This window comes from Astatotilapia calliptera, chromosome 11, assembly GCF_964374335.1.
Source record: "Astatotilapia calliptera chromosome 11, fAstCal68.1, whole genome shotgun sequence".
In the NCBI taxonomy this organism is placed as follows: domain Eukaryota; kingdom Metazoa; phylum Chordata; class Actinopteri; order Cichliformes; family Cichlidae; genus Astatotilapia; species Astatotilapia calliptera.
The window spans coordinates 3943190-3963741 of NC_137432.1; the positions used below are offsets into that span (position 1 = coordinate 3943190).

General features: G+C 41.8%; 1 long non-coding RNA gene across 1 annotated transcript; it reads right to left on the reverse strand.

Moving 5' to 3' along the window:
- Nucleotides 1-7768: 7768 nt before the first annotated feature.
- On the reverse strand, nucleotides 7769-19093 carry LOC145431721 (uncharacterized). Its single transcript, XR_013912000.1, has 3 exons — nucleotides 17914-19093; nucleotides 16833-17834; nucleotides 7769-9995 (listed from the first exon to the last, which is right to left on the reverse strand). It is a non-coding gene; the product is annotated as an uncharacterized LOC145431721 (long non-coding RNA).
- Between the last annotated feature and the right edge of the window lie 1459 nt (nucleotides 19094-20552).

A 20552-nucleotide genomic window follows, 5' to 3' on the forward strand; every position in this document is an offset into this window, starting at 1 on the left:
CCGTGTAATAAATACTCACAAAGAAAACGGCGGCCGTTACAACTTAAGTCTAAAAATGTATCGTTTCATGCATCGGTTAAAACACTCGACTCAGCTACACGACGCGCAGCTGGAAACACTTCACGTAAGTCGAGCTGCCCGAGATTCACAGAATTTACAGATAATGTTAAATGTTTGTGACTTATATCGTTATCGGGACGATAGATGTCTTATATCGGGATATGATAGATTTTGGTCATATCGCACAGCCCTACTGTACAGCCTCTGTAGGTCGAAATCTAGTGGAAAAACTGTCCAAAAAAATAAGGAGGAAAATAAATGTCAGTGCCCTCCATCTGTAAAACCATTCCTGTTTTGGGGGTTGCCTCATTGTTTGCACCTGTTGTTAACTTCATTAACACCAAAGCAGATTAACCTGATTAACACGCCCCTCTGGTACTGGACTGACCACATAAATATTCCAGAAGTCTAAATGACCCGATGATGTACTCTGATTAAAAAGTGCTCCTTTAATTATTATGAGCACGGTAGGAAGCAAAATGGAATAGAGGTAAACCTGAAGGGAGGTTTGTGAATACTGTTATGGAAGAAAAGAGTGTGTCAGAAATTTGAAGGTGGAAATCAAAGGGGTGTTGCTGAATATTGTCAGTGTGTATGCCCCACAGGTTGGATGTCAGAAGAGAAACAGAAATTACACAGTAAGCTGGATGGTGGCAGATGGAGTCCCTGGGGGGAGAGAGTGGTGATTGGCGCAGACTACAATGGACATGTAGGGGAGGGGAACAGAGTCTTTGAGGAGGTGTTGGTTCGAGTCACCAGATAGTCAAAAAGCACAGCTGTAGTGCTGAGGCAAACTGCCAAGAAAGTGAGCACTATTCCTATTTATTTTATTATGGCTATTATTGAGTGGAATGTGTTCCTTGTGCACAATCCTGTGCACTTCGCAGTAACCTACAGTTTTGTTTTGTTTTTTTAACCATGATTTATATTAACATCTGACTCATTTCTATGGTAGAGACTGCTCATTGAGCTCTTTACAGACGTCACAAATTTAAATTTACATCAAGAGAAAAAACAAAATATTTCTGGTAACTAATGATCTTTTCCACTAATTAATTGAGGCACAGCTTTTTTTTCCTAGCTTTTCTCTTCAGGACAGCAATTTAAAGCTATTCAAGTGTGAAGCCCTTTCGTTCTTCACATTGTCCTCCTGCTGTTTCTTAACAACATCTCATTTGCACCAGTATTCTTATTTAGTAACCAAGGAGACACAACCCAGAAGCACTCTGCAGACGTCATACAATCAATGGACGAAGAGACAACATGACATAGTGCTGGAGCTCCAAAATTGTCTATACCAAGCTAGATAATGTGTGATTTTGTGCATGAACATCAATCTTGTGCATCATTAAATTGCTAGATCATGATGTCTGCAGTTGGTAACTGAGGAAAGGTGGTGAAGTTGAGATAAAGAATTTGACAAGAGGCCAAAATGGGACATTTCAGTATCAAATAAGAGTGAGTACTGATAAAGCACTTCTTACAACGCAAGCACTATATATAGTTTAATGGAAGTAGACAGAAAAAAACAGAAAAAAATTGCATAAAAGTTTTAAATTGATTCACATGTCATTGTGTGAAATAAGTATTTGAAATGTCCATTACTGAATTCTGGGGGTGTGGGTGCGTTGGGGCTTATTAAGAGCTGGAGGAAGCAGTTCGGGGAGAGAAATGGTCTGTAATTGAAAACTGTTCAGGAAGTTGATCAAGAGGTAAAGCAGAGTAGGACTGGGCAAAGTAGGCTCATGCTTCTTACAGAGTTCCTAGGGCAAGCTAGTTCATCCACAGGAAGCATTGTCCTGACATAAGGCTTGAAAGATCCTTTCTTTAGTATATCTTCAGTTCACCCATCTACTGTTTGCTGAAGTCTGCTCAGATGTGCTCTCAACGTAAGAATGGCTGTTGGTGATCCTGTTAAAGTCAATGGAATTATAAATGCAGAATAGAGGTACCATCGGATTTGGATCCACCATGCAGTACCATCTGGAAAGGATCTGGATTTGAAGATGACAATGATCCCAGGCACATTGTGAAAACAGAAGTGTCCCTGGATTGAAAAACTAACAGTGGAACAGTCATGGACTGAACTTCCCAGAGCCCAGACCTCAACACTGAGGCTGTGTAGGATTATGTTAACAGGGGAAAACAAGAAAAAAGAACTTTGGAATTAAGAGAGTTCAGATTGTGTCAAAGAATAAAGGAAATCATACCAAATGTTCAATTTAAAACTTTGAATTTTATATTTCTTAGCCTTTATATAGTATCTATGTTTGCACATTCTTCTAGTAAAAATGATTTATACAGATCTGTATGTATGTATTTCTGCCCCAAAAGATCCTATTTATGTGCCAGTTTTTCATAAGATCCCTTAAAGAAAGGCAAGAAAGACTTATTTTGAAAAAGAAACTATGCATTTAGATTCGATTAGATTAGATAGAACGATTTCCAAAAAAGCACAGCACCGACAGAAGTTACAGAGTTATACACACACACACATATATAAATACAGAGACAATATAAATAAAATATACGAAGGGGATAAATATAATAAATAGGAATAAAAATAAAAATACAAGTGAATTGCACATTTCAAGTATTGAGTCTATTGACTATTTACAAAAGTATTGCACAAAAGGTATTGCACAGTGAGGTGAAGAGGCACTACAGCTTAGTTGTTCCCCCCTCCTTTGTCCTCCTGTTTCCCCTCCCTCTCCCCTCCAGAGAGGAGTTAAACAGTCTGATGGCGTGTGGGACAAAGGAGTTTTTAAGTCTGTTAGTTCTTGTCTTTGGGAGAAGCAACCTGTCACTGAACAGACTCTTCTGGTTGTTAATGGCCGTGTGCAGAGGATGCCTGGCATTGTCCATAATGTCCATCAGTTTCTTTAATGTCCTTTTCTCTGCCACTGTCACCAGAGTGTCCAGCTTCATGCCGACCACAGAGCTAGCCCTCCTGATCAGTTTCTCCAGCCTGGATGAGTCCTTCCTTTGTTGTTGAGTACAGAATCATTTTGTCTGTGCTCCCCGACTGCCAAGACTTGGTAGAGTAATTAAATACAAACAAAACATACAGCATTAGAGTTAGTGTTAAGGCTAGATTATGGTTTCATCAGCAATGATAAATCAGACCTCAGAGAATTAATCTACTAAGAACTGAATTTCCAGTAACATTCCAAGAGTTAAAAATGGTACATACTCAGTATCAGACTCAGGAATATTAATGTTCATGCACTTAGGATGCAATAAATAACCATTACCTGAAACATTCTTGTTAACAACCAACTTCCTTGATAGGAGAGGGCTTCATTGGCTATAGCCAGTGACAGTTCATAAATCAGCATTTGTCTCTGTGGATGTGTGACATTTCAATGCTCTTTAGGAGGCAATGGGCTGGTTAAGAAGCTCAGAGGAATACAGCCTGGTCTAGGAGCTTTAATAGGCATTTATCTGAATATTGCCTATAAAAGCCATATTGTCAGTGCAACTTAGACATCCTGCACCAGTTCATGTGCACACTAATATTCCTTTCCACAGTGTAGGAACACTTAAAATAGATGATCAATGCATTCAGCACTTAGAGTTTGATCAATAATAGGTTGGCCCCTCTGTGTTCAGATGAGAGTTGCCGTGTCAGGTGTTTGATTAGCCTGAATACACCACTAAGTTGTGCAAGATGCAGCACTCCTGGAGCAAAAACGTTCTGTAAATAACAGCTGCTTTAATATTTGTTACAAAATGACCTCCACTGTCTAAAAATCTCCACTTACCCAACTTACCAGGCTGGTGGCCTGTCAGTGTCTACAGCTGTTTTCTTTCTGTGCTTTACTAACTTATAATGACAAACAAATTCAATGACTGGTCAAAAAGAGTGTATACAAAAGTAGAGTGTATTTATTTATTTATTTGCCAATGAGTACGTTTGCTAATGTTGTTGGCTGAAGCTAAGAGATGCAGTCAGCGCTGTTTTAACAGCACCCTCTTTCAGCTGCGCCCAAATGCAGCAATTTGTTTACTGAAACTCATAACAGAAAGAAAGGCAGCAGCCTATGCTCAGAAAAAAAAACATTTTATCTAAATTAAAAAAAAAACCCACAAGTTAAAAATCAAAATGTGTCTTCCAGTGAACATTAAAAAAAAATCTCTGACGTAATGTTGTCTTTTGTGCGATTTAGCGCATCTGAATAAATGAATAAATAAATGAAAAATCTAAAAAGTAGCTATATTAATACTGAAACAAACAAGAAAAGAAGGTAAAATATTCCCTCCAAACACAACTTATAAATTCTAAACACGCAAATCAGTCCATGCATGATTACATTACGTCCATCAAAAAGTCACCTGCGTGAATATATCGCCTATCGTCTGTTATTGGACTGATGCATGTTGGTTGGAAAATCTTTACATATTGCCCAACTTTACTGTCTGAGGACTCTTCAGTATTCCCGTGGGCATCACTGACATATGTGGAAAGGGGTGAATGGAAAAAACTTACTGGACCTTCACAAGAAAGATAGAAAAATCCGAAAAAGTAGAAAAAAAGTAGAAAGAAAGAAAGAAAGAAAGAAAGAAAGAAAGAAAGAAAGAAAGAAAGAAAGAAAGAAAGAAAGAAAGAAAGAAAGAAAGAAAGGAAGAAAGAAAAGAATTGGTAAAGTAATGAAACATTATAAAGAATCTTTGTGATCACTGGAAACAAAGAAGGAAACAAAGAAAACAGACTTGTATTTTCTGTTTTTAAGAAAAAAGGTTCCCATACATTAAATACTACCATTGTTATTATAAAAGCCACATTTTGGTCAAATTCATTTCATCGTGACATTTCTTCTGGTTTTGTTTGTAACATTATGTACACATAGTTGTATTACCCAATATATTTATAAATAATCTGCAATGTATAGATATAATCCAATAGTAGTGTAAAATTATTTTATGTTTTAGAATATCACCTTTTACTTTTACTATAATTTCAGGCTTAGTGAAAAAAGAAAACCCCACAGAAGCCACACTAAGATGACAGTCATGCCTTACAAGTATGTCAACCAGAGCTGTCCAATCGGGGCAAGTGTATGTGCCTGACAGCCACACTATCATCAGCTTCACTGGGAGATGACAGTAGCATTACAGAGTTCACTGGAGCCAGGTTTTCATGAGGCTACAATCTACCACATCCTGCTGCTTAACATGTAAAGCATCACATCCTGGTTTCAGAAACCAGTGGTGGAAGAAATGTTCACATCCGTTCTGACAGATGGGCTCTCTAAGACAGGTTTAACGGCAGAATTTTAAATAGATTAGGCGTTTTGTAAACATAACCTAAGCTAAACTGGGCCTTAAAACGAAAAACAATAAGAATGCTTTTATATTAGAACCCTGTTAGTCATTACAATGGCCCATATTAGACAGTTCTGTGGTTTAATTTGAGGGGGAGATGTGTACTTAATGTCATTTAAAGTGGCTTTCTTTGCCATTAATTGCTGGCAGTAAGCAAATCCAGTAAGGGTCCTAAGGCTAGACCCCCTATGCTAAGCAAGCCTACCGCATACATGAGCGAGACAGATAAATATGGAGGCATGCCGGCTCGGACATCGCCCGGATCAACAAGGTCCGCGTCAGGTGTTGAGGAACCAAGGCACCCTGACGAGAAGTGGGCTACTGGAACAAGAAGGCATCGGTGGGCAAGAGTCCAGCACCCTGAGGCTGTACGCTAAGCGGAAGGAAGGGGGCCGGGGACTGGTGAGTGTCAGCACCACAGTCCAGGATGAGACAACGAACATCCAAGAATACATTGGGAAGATGGCCCCAACTGACCGAGTGCTCAGTGAATACCTCAGGCAGCAGAAACCCAAGAAAGAGGAGGGAGACGAGGAACCATCATGGAAGGACAGGCCCCTGCACGGTATGTACCACCGGCAGATAGAGGAGGTGGCTGATATCCAGAAATCCTACCAGTGGCTGGACAAAGCTGGACTGAAAGACAGCACAGAGGCACTAATCATGGCAGCACAAGAACAAGCTCTGAGTACAAGATCCATAGAGGCTGGGGTCTATCACACCAGGCAAGACCCCAGGTGCAGGCTGTGTAAAGATGCCCCAGAGACAATCCAGCACATAACAGCAGGGTGCAAGATGCTAGCAGGCAAGGCATACATGGAACGCCATAACCAAGTGGCCGGCATAGTGTACAGGAACATCTGTGCCGAGTATAACCTGGAAGTTCTGAGGTCAAAATGGGAGACGCCAGCAAGGGTGGTGGAGAATGACCGAGCTAAGATCCTGTGGGAATTCCAGATACAGACGGACAAAATGGTGGTGGCTAACCAACCGGACATAGTGGTGGTAGACAAACAGAAGAAGACGGCCGTAGTGATCGATGTAGCGCAGTCCTGGGAACAGCTAAGATACTGCGCAGGACCCTCAAGCTCCCAGGTCCGAGCTTGAAGGATAAACTGCCCGCAGGGGCGAGCTGAGTGTTAAGTTTATATATATATATATATATATATATATATATATATATATATATATATATATATATATATATATATATATATATATATATATATATATATATATATATATATATATGTGTATGGCACAAACCACAGAAGGGAACACAGAGTACTCTAACTAACGAGACGAGGAAACGCAATAGAACATGCTGCACATAAGACAAGTGACTTTCAAAGTAAAACTGGAATTATGCAAAACACACACTGAGAAGCAGACTGCAGGGATTAATACAGGCAACAGATGGAGCAAGGTAAACACAGAGACACGACTGGGGAATAGGGGAATAAATATAGAGACAAGACTATATGTGGGCATGGAACAGCAGGGAGGCAAAACAACAGAAACCTAAAGATGATACCAGGAAAAAAAATGTTGTCCAATCAAAAAAAATTTTAAATCCCCCAATGTTTGTAAGGTAATTAGAAGACTGAAATAATTTTTGGGGGAAAAAAAGTTTACATTTTTTAGATATCACATGTCCACTGCAGAGGACATTGGAAGGCCAAACATGTAAAAATGAACTTTGATGGCAAATATTTGCTTCAACTGTTCACCAAGGAGAAGTTTGAACTCAAGGAACTGTAGTGGGTTCTTCCCCCCAAAACTGCAAGTCATTGCTATACTGAAGCCACGAGTTGGTGATTGCCAGATCAAAAAGTAGAGAACTGCACATACTGTCAATTTCTGAGTGCGAGAGACCATCCTGTAGAAACTCAACATTCTGCAACAAGGTCCACGTCACCTATATTGGTAGTGTACTCAGCAATTGCCAGTGGCCTTGGCACATGGATAAACCTTTTGTTTTTCTTAGACCATCTTGTGCGTCTGTCCTGAGGTTGATTGCCATAGGCAGAGGATGCCATGACAACTGGCTTGTTGTCCAACCACTTAATGACAGCAAGTTCAGGTCTGAGTACCATCCCTGATGCTCCTCCTTCTTTCTTCTTCAAGAGCTTATTCCCTATGATCTTCTTCATCAGACAACTCAAGATCTGGGTTTCCCTCATCAAACTGCAATAAGTTTCTTTCTGCGTCTAAAAAGGACTCCTTTTCTGGTCATTTAAAAAAACAGAACAAAATGGAGGAAATGACTACAAATGTCCACTACGGAGGACATTTTTTAAACACTTCAATACTATACTAAAGTGAAGTTAGAATTAAGCATATTATGTTTTAATGTGTTATTAAGAGACTTATTTAAAATATGTTAACAACATTTATTTAAAAATTGCTTAATAAGAAGTTTTATGCACTTACTTTTCTTCTTCCCATAAAATGTGCTTGCAGCGATGGCTGCCATGTTCCTTAATGAAAAAACTAAAGTTCCCAAAGCTCCACCCTTTCACATTTGGTATTATTGGAAAGCCCTAAATGTCCTCTGTAGACACCAAAAGGAAGCACTTCTGTAGTATGCAGTGCATGGGAGATATTCAGGTTTAGAAAGGTCCTCTACAGAGGACAAATTTGCATTGCTGGTAGTCAGGAGGTTAGGAACATCAACAGAGGGATAAAAACTATTATGACCAACACAAAGGACAAAATCAGAAACTCTGAATATTACAGAATCCCCAAAGTCCAAGTACAAAATGCTGAGTGTAAACCCAGGATCATGACAGTGATGGCAAATATATTTAGCACAGTGCTTCATAATGGGACTTTATAAGCCAATGTGTGACAACCCAGAAACCAGTGGGGGCTACATCCATTTTTTTATATTTGAAGCATGCCATACTCAATACAGGCATTCATCTCAAGCTGTACTGCTTCATATGTCCTCATATCATTCACACACAATCCCCAATTTATTTATCTCAGAGAATATCTCACAGTCCCTCTGACATGTCAGTCCTACTGCTGACCTGTAACATATTTGTGGGGAGTGAGCCTGGACACCAAACCCTTAACACGTTACAGTATATGATATTCAAACAACCTTCTACTGCTGTAATAAATAATTTCAAACATGAGTTGTCTGACTATAATAATGTTTAACATTGCTTTAGGGATCATCCTGGAAGGCAGAATTAATGCCTGTACCAAATTACTTTTCTGTTCATCCAATAACTGGAAAAGGGTTGTATTCAAAACGATTTATGCCAGCTTGAACTTCGATGCTCACTGCAAAAGTAAAAGGATCATAAAAAACATTGTGTTCATAAATGTTTATACATATTTTTTGCCAGTCCTGCCACCCTCTGAAATATTTCACAGTGTTTGAGAAGATTTTGAATTGCTGGTGGCACCAGAAAAAGGAAACAATCTAAATGTGCTTTAAGGGATCTTTTATAAACTACCTGCTCCGCTATTGCTGAGAGGGGGGGGATTAAATAGAGACTTCAAAGGTCAAGCTAAGAGCCAATGCAGTGCTTCCACAATAGACAAACACGACAATATATACAGGCCACAATGTATCATTATGATAGTTTGCCACATACATTTTCAAGGGCAGGTAGCATTTGTGTACAAAGTGCTTTACGAGTTTGATGACTACAACTACTGTAGTTTGTAAAACTATAAGACACTGTGTATAATTGTAAATTGTCCTGGAACCAAGTGACTGGCATGGTACACAAAAAAAGCAGCAACTCTGACGTGAAACAGTTCATCATGTGATTTTAAACAACAATGTGAATGGACCCATACATACAAAATATCATACATTTGATATTTTTATTTTCCAGAAGTCTCAATGTCACCATTGCAAATGTTGTAGATTGTATCTCTGATCACTATTGCATAGTTTTCTCATTTGTTAGAACAAATAGCAACTAGGTTTGTCATGAGCCAAGTGAGTGTCTGGGGATTTTCCATCTGGAGCATTGGATTAGGCGGGGGGGAGGGTCATAGTGGGGGTCATAGTCTCAGTCTCCTCTGACTGCAGGTTTCCCAACCTTTTAAACAGTACATTTGCACAATTACTGAAACTAGTCTGAAACTTTTAGTGCTGAACCAAGTGCGGACATGGCAGAGTTAAATTGACACAAAACTTCATTTGATACAAGAAAACACAGAGCTATACTTCACAAGGGATTCATGGTAAGGTAACCTAGCATGGTGGCCTAAGAATGTGGAGCTCAGGGTGTCGCTGGTGGCGTGGTAATCTAGAGGTCACACTGAGGAGAGAGGAAAAGGGGATTAGTTCATGGATTTGTCCAGGGAAAATAGCTGTAATGAGGTTTCTGCGTGGCTTGCTTTGCAGGTGGAGAATTAGGCTTGGAGGGGGAGGCAAAGGTCCGAGTGGCGAGTGGGGTGCAGAGTAGATGAGCGGACCTAAATATTAGGGCTCCCTGTGAACTATGGTGGCAGGAGGGGATGTTGGTGAGCGTGGTGAGGATTTCCTTCCTGGAGATTGGAGCGTGAATCCAGTGAGAGCTGTGACCAGTATCCGAAAGGCGAGTTCAGTTATAGTGTGGAACAGTGGTGTGATGAGGAAGCTGCGGCACATAGAAATCAAGGTGAGTACACACAAGACTGGGATACAGAGCGAGAAGAGTGAGCTTGTAACCAACATGGGTGAGTGGACGAACTGGTCAGAAATGCCTTCTGATGATTTCCACCGATTAGTTTCAGGTGAGTTGCACAGGGGCAATGTGTGATGCACACTGTAAGTTCACTTGTATATTCACAGTTCCTGCACATAAAATGAAGTATAATAAAAATCAACTTTTAAACTTTCAAATTTTATAAGACAGTAGATGTTTTGATTTTTGTCACACTAGATTTTCTTTGTTTGTTTGTTTGTTTGTTTGTTTGTTTGTTTTTTGGGGGTTTTTTTTGCCTGTCCCGTTTGGATCTTTAGCCGTCAGAATTGTTTTCTGAAAGCCAAGAAAGATGCCAATATGCTTTACTTTACCAATGGGATCATCATGGCCTTGCCATATTGGTCCATTTGATTGACCTTTATTATAATTATGTATTTATTTGATTTGATTTTTGGTTGTTACACATGGGACAGACATGACTGGGGGATAGGACAGGGAGAAAGAATGAAAGAAAGAGAGGGAGAGAAAGAAAAATAAAGGGGAGCAGAGATGGTGAGAAAGGGGGGAAGAAAAAAAAAGGAAAAACAAACAAAACACCTGGATCACCTGTATGGAGATAAGAAAAAACAGAAGAGAAAACAAACAAAAATTGTGCAGTACGCAAGATCAACAGCGCACAATGTGCTTTGAGGCAGCAGCCAGGAAAGGTGTAGTTTGTGTCTGTGAACACCCGTGTGTACACCTGTGTGCACACCTGTGTGGATCAGCACGCTTGTATTCAAAAGGTTTCTCCATGTAACGATCTGCTAGGGAGTGTGGGGAGCCATAGCCCCGTCCCCCAGGGCATGAAGCAGGTATGAAGGAGATCCAGGCCCCAGACATCCAGAAGCCCCCAAGGAGGACCACCAAAGGGGCAACCGTACCACCCTCCTGGGAAGAGCTGAGGAGAGCCCCAAAGCAGCCATTGAGCAGGGGCCAGAGGGGGTTGCAGTGACGTGCCCACGAGCTCTGCTGGCAGCCAGCTGTGCCAGAGAGGACCGGCACAGCCAGAGAGGCCCGCCAATTGGCCACCAGGAGTGAGCCGGTACATGCATGAGCGCCTAGCCCCAGACACCAAGAACCACCAACACACCAACGTCTGAGGGCATCAGCCACTGGCAGGGAGTGTGGTGAGGGGAGATAGGCCTCCATACCTCGGAGAGGTAGAGTCTAAGATCCAAGCTGACATGTAGACACAGACGTACAGGCACACACAGACACAAAAGTACATTCCCCCTTAATGCACATATATACAAATACTCAGCACTCACCCAATGTGAAGACAGACACAAATAGACAATATACACACAATCACACTCCCCAAATATACTTTACAACCCAGGTCCAGGTACCCTCGCCCCAGAGGGGGAAACTGCACCTAGACCCAGGAGATGTTACCCTTTCCCCCGGCAGCAGCAGGGAGGCTCCGCATCCCAAACACCAATTGGACGGCTAAGACCTCCGCCCAGCCCCTCCACCCTGATGGCTAACAGAGAACTTGTTTCCAAGTATAGGATTATTTGCAATCGCCATAATGACTATATGGGTTACTTGGTCTGCAGTGAACATGCTTCCTCTGCCCCCAGCATCTGGTCATCTAGCAATTCTGTAAAGTAACAATTTCAGTATTTTTACATCAGTGGTATTGGTGTGTTTCTCATTGGCATATGGAAGTGCTACAAATCTTTGTGCGAGGTGACTGTACTAACCGATTCTCATTTCAAGATGTCCTTATGGTACTTGCTACAGTGTAGCGGCTCGAGTTAGGCTGGACCCGTTGGCCAGCTACCCTCAGGGTCATTCCACGGTTGATGACATGGTCCACTATTGTAGCTCTGATGTCATCAGCAATTCTACTTCTCACTCTTTCTGCTCCCTCCATTGTACTCCGCACACACAGCTTACCTGTATTATAGTGCTTAGGCTGATTGCAAAGTGAACTAATTATCTAAAAAAGTTTTCACATGTGAAAGTGTGCCAGACAGTTGGCAAATTAGTGTTAATGATAGCCATACATGTGTATACTTTTGCTAGGAGTGTGTTGGAAATTTGGTAATTGAGTGTTGTGCAGTGAATTGTGCCTACAGTTTTGCAAAGTGTGTGTTACAAAATTGCAAACTGAGTGCAAAGCAGTTTTTGTGCTTTTAGTTTTGCAAACTCAGTGAGTGGTTTTGCTATAAGTCTGAATAGTTTTAGAGATTGTGCTACAGGAATCACAGTTAGGGTTTAAGCATTCAGAAAAAACTGTAAAACACAGGAGGGCATGGTGCTGCTGCCAGAGAGCAGCAGGTGTTAGCACGGCCCCTCCCGAGAAGCTTCTTACAGTTTTTTCTGATGGCTTTAACCCTAACTGTGATTCTTATAGCACAATTCCTAAAACTATTAATACTTATAGCAAAACCACTCACTGAGTTTGCAAAACTAAAAGCACAAACACTGCTTTGCACTCAGTTTGCAATTTTGTATCACACACTTTGCAAAACTGTAGGCACAATTCACTGCACAACACTTTTTTTGCAGAACTTTAAACACAACTCACTGCACAACACTCAATTACCAAATTTCCAACACACTCCTAGCAAAATTATACACATGTATGGCTATCATTAACACTAATTTGCCAACTGTCTGGCACACTTTCACATGTGAAAACTGTTTTAGATAATTAGTCCACTTTGCAATCAGCCTAAGCACTGTAAACAGGCCACAGGTAAGCTGTCTATGTGGAGTACAATGGAAGGAGCAGTAAGAGTGAGAAGAGTGAGAATCAGAGGAGGCCGAGGGAGAGGACGTGGAGGTGAAGAAGTTGGAGGAAGAGGACATGGAGGTGAAGAAGCAAGAGGGTTAGAGGAAGTTAGAGGAAGAGGACAAGGAGGAGCAAGAAGAGGACGAGGAGGGGAAAGAGGAAGGGTAAGAAGAGTAAGAAACAGAATAACTGATGACATCAGAGCTACAATAGTGGACCATGTCATCAACCATGGGATGACGCTGAGGGAAGCTGGCCAACGGGTTCAGCCTAAACTGAGCCGCTACACTGTGGCAAGTATCATTAGGACATTTCGAAATGAGAATCGGTAAGTACTTTGTAGCACTGCCATACTCTAATGAGAAACACAACAGTACCATACATGCAAAAATACTGAAATTGTTACTTTACAGAATTGCTAGATGACCAGATGTTGGGGGCAGAGGCAGAATGTTCACTCCAGAGCAAGAGACCCATATACATGGTGATTGCCAATAATGCAATAAGACTGCGCGAAATACAGCAGCGCATAATTGATAATGACACCATCTTTCAAAATGTACACAGTGCAAGCATTTCTGCACTAAGTCGTGTACTTGCGCGCCACAGAATAAGAATGAAGCAAATTTACAGAGTTCCTTTCGAGAGAAACACAGAACGTGTAAAGCAACTGCGATATGACTATGTGCAGGTAAGCTAGTGTCATTGGTTCTGAATTTGGAAGTGCATACTGTAGTACTGTGCATGGGCCTGATGTGTTGCATTTATTTTGTCTTGTCCAGAGAGTGATGGAACTAGAAGCAGATGCAATGGGACATGAGCTACTTTTTGTAGATGAGGCCGGTTTTAACCTCAGTAAAACCAGGAGACGTGGCAGGAACATTATTGGACACCGTGCCATCATCAATGTCCCAGGACAACGTGGTGGTAACATAACCATGTGTGCAGCTATAAGCCAAAATGGTGTTGTTCATCATCATGCAACCATAGGCCCATACAACACTCCACACATTATTGCATTCCTGGACACCTTGCATGACATGCTTACTGTTCAGAGACCAGAGCAGACCCGATATGTCATCATATGGGACAATGTTAGTTTCCATAGGGCTGCTTTGGTCCGCAACTGGTTTACAGACCACCCATCCTTCATGGCACTCAACCTCCCTCCATACTCTCCATTCTTACAATTTTTTCTGATTGCTTAAGCACATTTTTTGTAACTATTGGCTAATTTTGCAAAACTCTTCACACAAATAAGAAAACCTGTCACCCAATAATCAAAACATTGTAGTTCTCTTGCAAAAGCAAACACAGCTAGATTAACTCTTCACACCTTCGTAAAAATGGTGTTTCCGTATCAAACAGTACACACAAGCCATCATCTACTAAGCACACAATGCGCCAACTGCACACTGATGGTATGAATACAAAACACATCTGGCTTTTGCTTCCTCTGTGCACAAGGTAGGCTATGTCAGTTTGAGCTACTTCTGTCATAGATCCATAAGCATAGAGGAATCCAAACTTCAAGTACTGGTGTTTATTCACACACATCAAAACAAACACAAGTGTTTATTTCCAAGTATAGGATTATTTGCAATCGCCATAATGACTATATGGGTTACTTGGTCTGCAGTGAACATGCTTCCTCTGCCCCCAGCATCTGGTCATCTAGCAATTCTGTAAAGTAACAATTTCAGTATTTTTACATCAATGGTATTGGTGTGTTTCTCATTGGCATAGGGCAGTGCTACAAATCTTTGTGCGAAGTGACTGTACTAACCGATTCTCATTTCAAGATGTCCTTATGGTACTTGCTACAGTGTAGCGGCTCGAGTTAGGCTGGACCCGTTGGCCAGCTACCCTCAGGGTCATTCCACGGTTGATTACATGGTCCACTATTGTAGCTCTGATGTCATCAGCAATTCTATTTCTTACTCTTCCTACCCTTCCTCTCCCCCCTCCTCATCTTCCTCTCCCCCTCCTCGTCTTCCTCTTGCTCCTCCTTGTCCTTGTCGTCCTCTTCATCCTACTTCTTCACCTCCACGTCCTCTTCCTTGGCCTCCTCTACTTCTCACTCTTTCTGCTCCCTCCATTGTACTCCGCACACACAGCTTACCTGTATTATAGTGCTTAGGCTGATTGCAAAGTGAACTAATTATCTAAAAAAGTTTTCACATGTGAAAGTGTGCCAGACAGTTGGCAAATTAGTGTTAATGATAGCCATACATGTGTATACTTTTGCTAGGAGTGTGTTGGAAATTTGGTAATTGAGTGTTGTGCAGTGAATTGTGCCTACAGTTTTGCAAAGTGTGTGTTACAAAATTGCAAACTGAGTGCAAAGCAGTTTTTGTGCTTTTAGTTTTGCAAACTCAGTGAGTGGTTTTGCTATAAGTCTGAATAGTTTTAGAGATTGTGCTACAGGAATCACAGTTAGGGTTTAAGCATTCAGAAAAAACTGTAAATCCCATCGAGGAGTTCTTCTCTGCCTGGCGCTGGAAAGTGTACGACCGTCATCCTCATCAACAGGTAGCCCTTTTACAGGCAATGGAGGAGGCATGTGGAGATATTGACCAAGTATCATGTCAGGCCTGGATACGGCATTCAAGGAGATATTTTCCCCGGTGCCTTGGACTGGAGGATATCGCATGCGATGTGGACGAAATTTTGTGGCCGGACCCAGAAAGACGACATGATGTAGGCTGATTGTCTTTGTTTTTCCTTTTTTTTGTGAAATTCCCATTTTGTGTTCTGACTTTGTCTTGGTTTTGATGAGTGTGAATAAACACCAATACTTGAAGTTTGGATCCTTGTATGACACTATGACAAAAGTGTGACCTCAAATTAACATCTGTACACAGAGAAAGCAAAAACCAGATGTGTTTTGTATTCATACCACCAGTGTGCAGTTGGCGCATTGTGTGCTTAGTACACAGCAAATCCAGCATGTCCAAATTAACACTGTCGGATTTGATTTCAACACTATTAAATGTGTATATGGGTCCACACCAGAGAGTGTTAATTTAACTCTTTTTGGAGAGTTGGTACGTTAACTCTGATTTAGTGTTAAACACTAAACTGATCTGCAGGCTGAAGAGTGAGCACAAGGAACCCATTCCACTAGGTGGAGCCAAGAAGACCAAGCCCCTCCTTTTTGGAAAGTAAAATCCCCAGTTACAGTAACAAATAGAGCTGACCAGTGTAGGAATATCAAACAAATTTGACAAATAATATATGGTGTGCCTCAGTGCAATCACTGACTGGCTCAGACAGTGATGAATAGGATCAAACTTTTACATTAAAAAGTTTACAACAGCTGCGCTGTGATGAGGCTCAGACTCAAGTTGAAGACGTTTGCTGGGAAATGATTAAGCTATAAAAACAAACTGATTGTGTGTGATAGTGTAGCTGTCTGGGATGCTCCTGAGTGATTCTTTTGTGAGTAAGCAATACTTATGTAGGTTGCTATTAAGGTTGCTGCTTTGTGCCATAGGCATACATAACTCTCTAAATTGACGTTGCAACCCTCAGCATCTTACAAATTCAAACTATACTTGAAGCTTTATACCTGTAGGAGAGTTATACTGATTTACTGTCTGGAGATTATACCAGGTCTAGTCAAGATCACGATGAAGGAAAGACCAAGGTAAAGACTCACTTCTGGTACTCACTTTTGTTGCCAGCGGTTTAGACATTAATGGCTGTATGTTGACTTATTTTTAGGTTACAGCAAATTTACACTGACTACTTTATGTTGTATCAAAGTGTCATATCTTCAGTGTTGTCCCATGAAAAGATATAACAAAATATTTACAAAAATGTCAGAGATGTCCTCACTTTTGTGAGATAGCGTATTTAGCTAGTTATGCTGCAATAGGTGTAGGCTGCTGGGGGATTCCCATGATGCATTAAGTACTCCTTCTTCAGTCACCTTTCTTCCTCACAATCTGTTAATGGCTCTCTTCCACAGCATGTCTTTTGTCCTGTCTTCCTCCTCTTACCCCAACCAGTCGTAGTAGCTAGTTGCTCCTCCCCGAGCCTGGTTCTCCTGGAGGTTTCTTCCTGTTAAAAGGGAGTTTTTCCTTCCCTTTGTCAGGGCTGCGCTGGCAGACTGTGGGGATGCGAGGAAATAGGAACAAAATGTTGGACTTTGTGCGATGAAAGCAATGCGTTTATTTAAAGTGAAGCAAATTATACACTACAATAATAAATCCCCAGTGTGTTCCCGACTCCCGTGCCGTGCCTTCTTCCCACTGTTAGGCTACGTCTGCACTAGCCCGGATAAATTTGAAAATGGCGTTTTCATCTGAAAACGCTCCGCGTCCATGCTATCATTTTCAGTCGTTTTCACAGAGTTGTGCATCCACATTGAAACGGCTGAAAACGCTTACGTTCCAGTACTGCACATGCGTGAAACGCAAGACAATTCGACCTGCCTCATTTCTGTCTGCCGTTTATTTACTTTCCGGCTCGTTGAAATGTTGCGGCAAAATGTTGAGGAAAAGCTTTTTTAAAGTTTTTTAAATGGACTAGCAATGAGGTGGAATTGTTGCTGCGAGTAACACAAAAGGACAAAATTGCAAAAGTGAAAATTAAAGAATTTGAAGAAAAGCTATGTGGAGCATGTCCAAACTGATATTAATCTTTAACAGGGCTGTCAAAATTGAAAGCAAACAAAACAACTGCCGTATAATGCCCTCCGCTATCTTAATTTAATTGGTCACATCACTGCATCACATGACTAAAATGTGTCCTCGTTTTTGAAAGGCCTCCGGGTTCTCTGTCCACACTGCGATGCGAAAACAGCGTTTTCAAATGTATCTGCTTTGGAGAGCATTTTCAAAATGCTGCATTTCCCTTGACCAAAAACGGCGTCTCAGTGTGGACGGAAGGCATTTTCAAATGAAAACGTATTAGTGTGGATGTGGCCTTAGTGTCCCGTGTCTCTGCTCCTCAGTGTCACAGTATGCCGTGCTTTCTGCCTTCTTGTTCCTGCAATCCTTCTAGGAAAACACAGAGGCAACCGTCAGAAACACCACAATTGCGGCAGACTAACCTTCACTAACTTGTAAGGAGACTAACCTGAAGTCACACAACAGTCCAGCATGGAGGAACGCTGAGCCACACTGCTCTGTAGCTCCCCCCATGATCCTGATCAGCTGCAGGATCCTTGGGTGTGGCCAGCCTCCCAACGGGAACAACCCTCCAGGCCTAGTGTGCCAGGAAAACCAGGACAACACCACACACAAACACACACACACACACACACACACACACACACACACACACACACACACACACACACACACACACACACACACACACAGGGAAACAAGGAACAGCAGCACCATACTCACACACCCCATCAGACATAAACAAGTCCATAGACTGCTCATGAACCCTGGGTCCCTCAGACCCAGGTCCTTGACACCCTTGTTTGCTACCTTAGCGTCTACCTTACAATATAAAATGCACATATCAACTAATGATAACTCTTAAAAGGTGACACACAAATTGTGTCTTAGTACTATTAACCAGAGAGTAAATCAAATTCTTCATTAAATGAAGTACCTTAAAAATATTAGACCAAATTCAACATTTAAATAAGCTAAAAGGACATAACATTACCACATCTCTAGTAATACATATATTATGCTTTAATTGTTGATCCAGTTTAAAGGAGTAATTTATTTAAAAAAAAAAATACAATTACAATTACAGTTTTTTGGGGAATTATGTATGGAGACCAAAATATTTCTGCTGTAAATCGACCAACCCTTATATGGTTACTGGAGGAAGTGCAGTTGTTTCAAAAACCCAAAGGTTGTTTCTTTAGTGTAAAGAACTATTGTTTATTTATTTTTTGGTCTGGAATGTGGGGCCTCCCTGCTGCTGCGGAGTCGGGGCGGTCTGCCTCTCCCCACCGCAGGGAAAAGGGTAACACCACCTGGGTCTGGATGCAGTTCCCCCCTCCAGGGGGGAGGGGGGAACTGGGGGGTTCGTAGAGTACGCTTGGGGAGTGTCATCGTGTGTACAGCGTCTCTTTATGTCTGTCTCCACGTTGGTTGAGTGTGGAGTAAGTGCATATGAGAGCATGAGGGTGGGAATGGATGTTTGTGTCTGTGTGTGCCTGTATGTCTGTGTCTATATGTCAGGTTGGGTATCAGACGCCACCTCTCTGGGGACACCTCAGGCCCTCCAAGGTTTGGAGGCCTATCTCCTCCCACCACCACTTCCCCTGCCAGTGGCGGACTCCCTCAGACATCGGCCTCTCGGCCCGGGGCTCGGTCACTCAGGCACAGCTGGCTGCCGGCGGAGCTGCAACTCCCCCTGGCTTCTGCTCCGCGACTGCTGAGTGAGCCCTCATCTGGGACTCTCCTCAGCTCTTTCTGGGACAGTGGCGCGGCTGCCCCTCTGTTGGTCTTCCTTGCTCTGTTGTGTTCTGGGGGCCTCTGGATGTCTGGAGTTTTGATCTCCTCCATACCTGCTTCATGCCCTGGAGGACGGGGCTGTGGCCCCCCCACACCCTCTAGCAGATCATTACATGAAGGAACCTCTTAAAAAACAAAAAACAAGCGCGTCCATGCTCACAGGTGTACACACGGGTGATCACACCCACAAACTACACCCTTTTTGGCTCCTACCTCAAAGCACACTGTGTTCTGTCGATCTTATGTGCTGCACAATAATGTTTAATATTTAGTATTTACTGTCATATTCCCATATATCATTGTGATGTTGTTTATTCTATTACTCTTGTTCTCTTCTGCTTGTTTTCTTTTTTCTTTCTCAGCAGGTGATCCAGGTGATCGATATATGCATTTTTTTTTTCTGCTCATTCTGTTGGTCTTTGTCTTTTGCCCTTCTCCCCCGTCCATCTTCTCAGCTGTTTCTCTTTCCCTCTTTCTTTCTCCCCTTCTTTCCCCCAGTCAAGTCTGTCCCGTATTCAACAAGTGAAAATAAAATAAACAATAAAAGGTGAATCAAACAGACCAATACAGCGAGGCTGGGATGGTCAATTTGGTAAAGTAAATCCGTTGGGCATCTTTCTTTGCCTTTAGACAATAATTCTGATGCAAAAGAGCCAAACGGGACAGGCAAAAAAAAAAAAAAAATTATTATTTTTTGGTGTTTAAGATAATAAAATAAAGTTTCTGTCTACTGTCAATGATACAACCACACTTGATCACTGTGACATAAAGCCATTTTTGCTTTACCCAGCACTGCACAACAATGAATATAAACAGTGAATGTGTGTGTGCTGTTTGAACATTTATGGATTATTTATTTGTGTTCTTAGGTTTGGTTCAAGACACGCACATCCAGTCAGTATCAGACACAGCAGTGGGGGAGCACCTTGTTACCATCAGTCACACTGATGATCAGTGATAGAAACCCTGCGAAACAAGAAGGTAGATGAAAAGAATTCCAAATGAATAACAGACGTAGGGTAATTTCTGACCCTTACAGAAAGTGGAGACCTGTAAGTAGGACATGAAACTGCTACGCTCTGTCTTTGATGTTGTGAGTAACAGTGATATCTTTGTTTGGAGCCAATTCTATTTCCTTTAAAAGTCTGACCCTGGTGCTTGGTAGCTGGGCGCCCCATCGTAATGATGTAGCTTTGTGTAGAGAAAACTGGTGGAAGAAAAGACCTGAAAAGCCCATTAATGCTGACTGCTGAACCACAGAGACCTTTAATGTGCTGTCACCAATCGTCT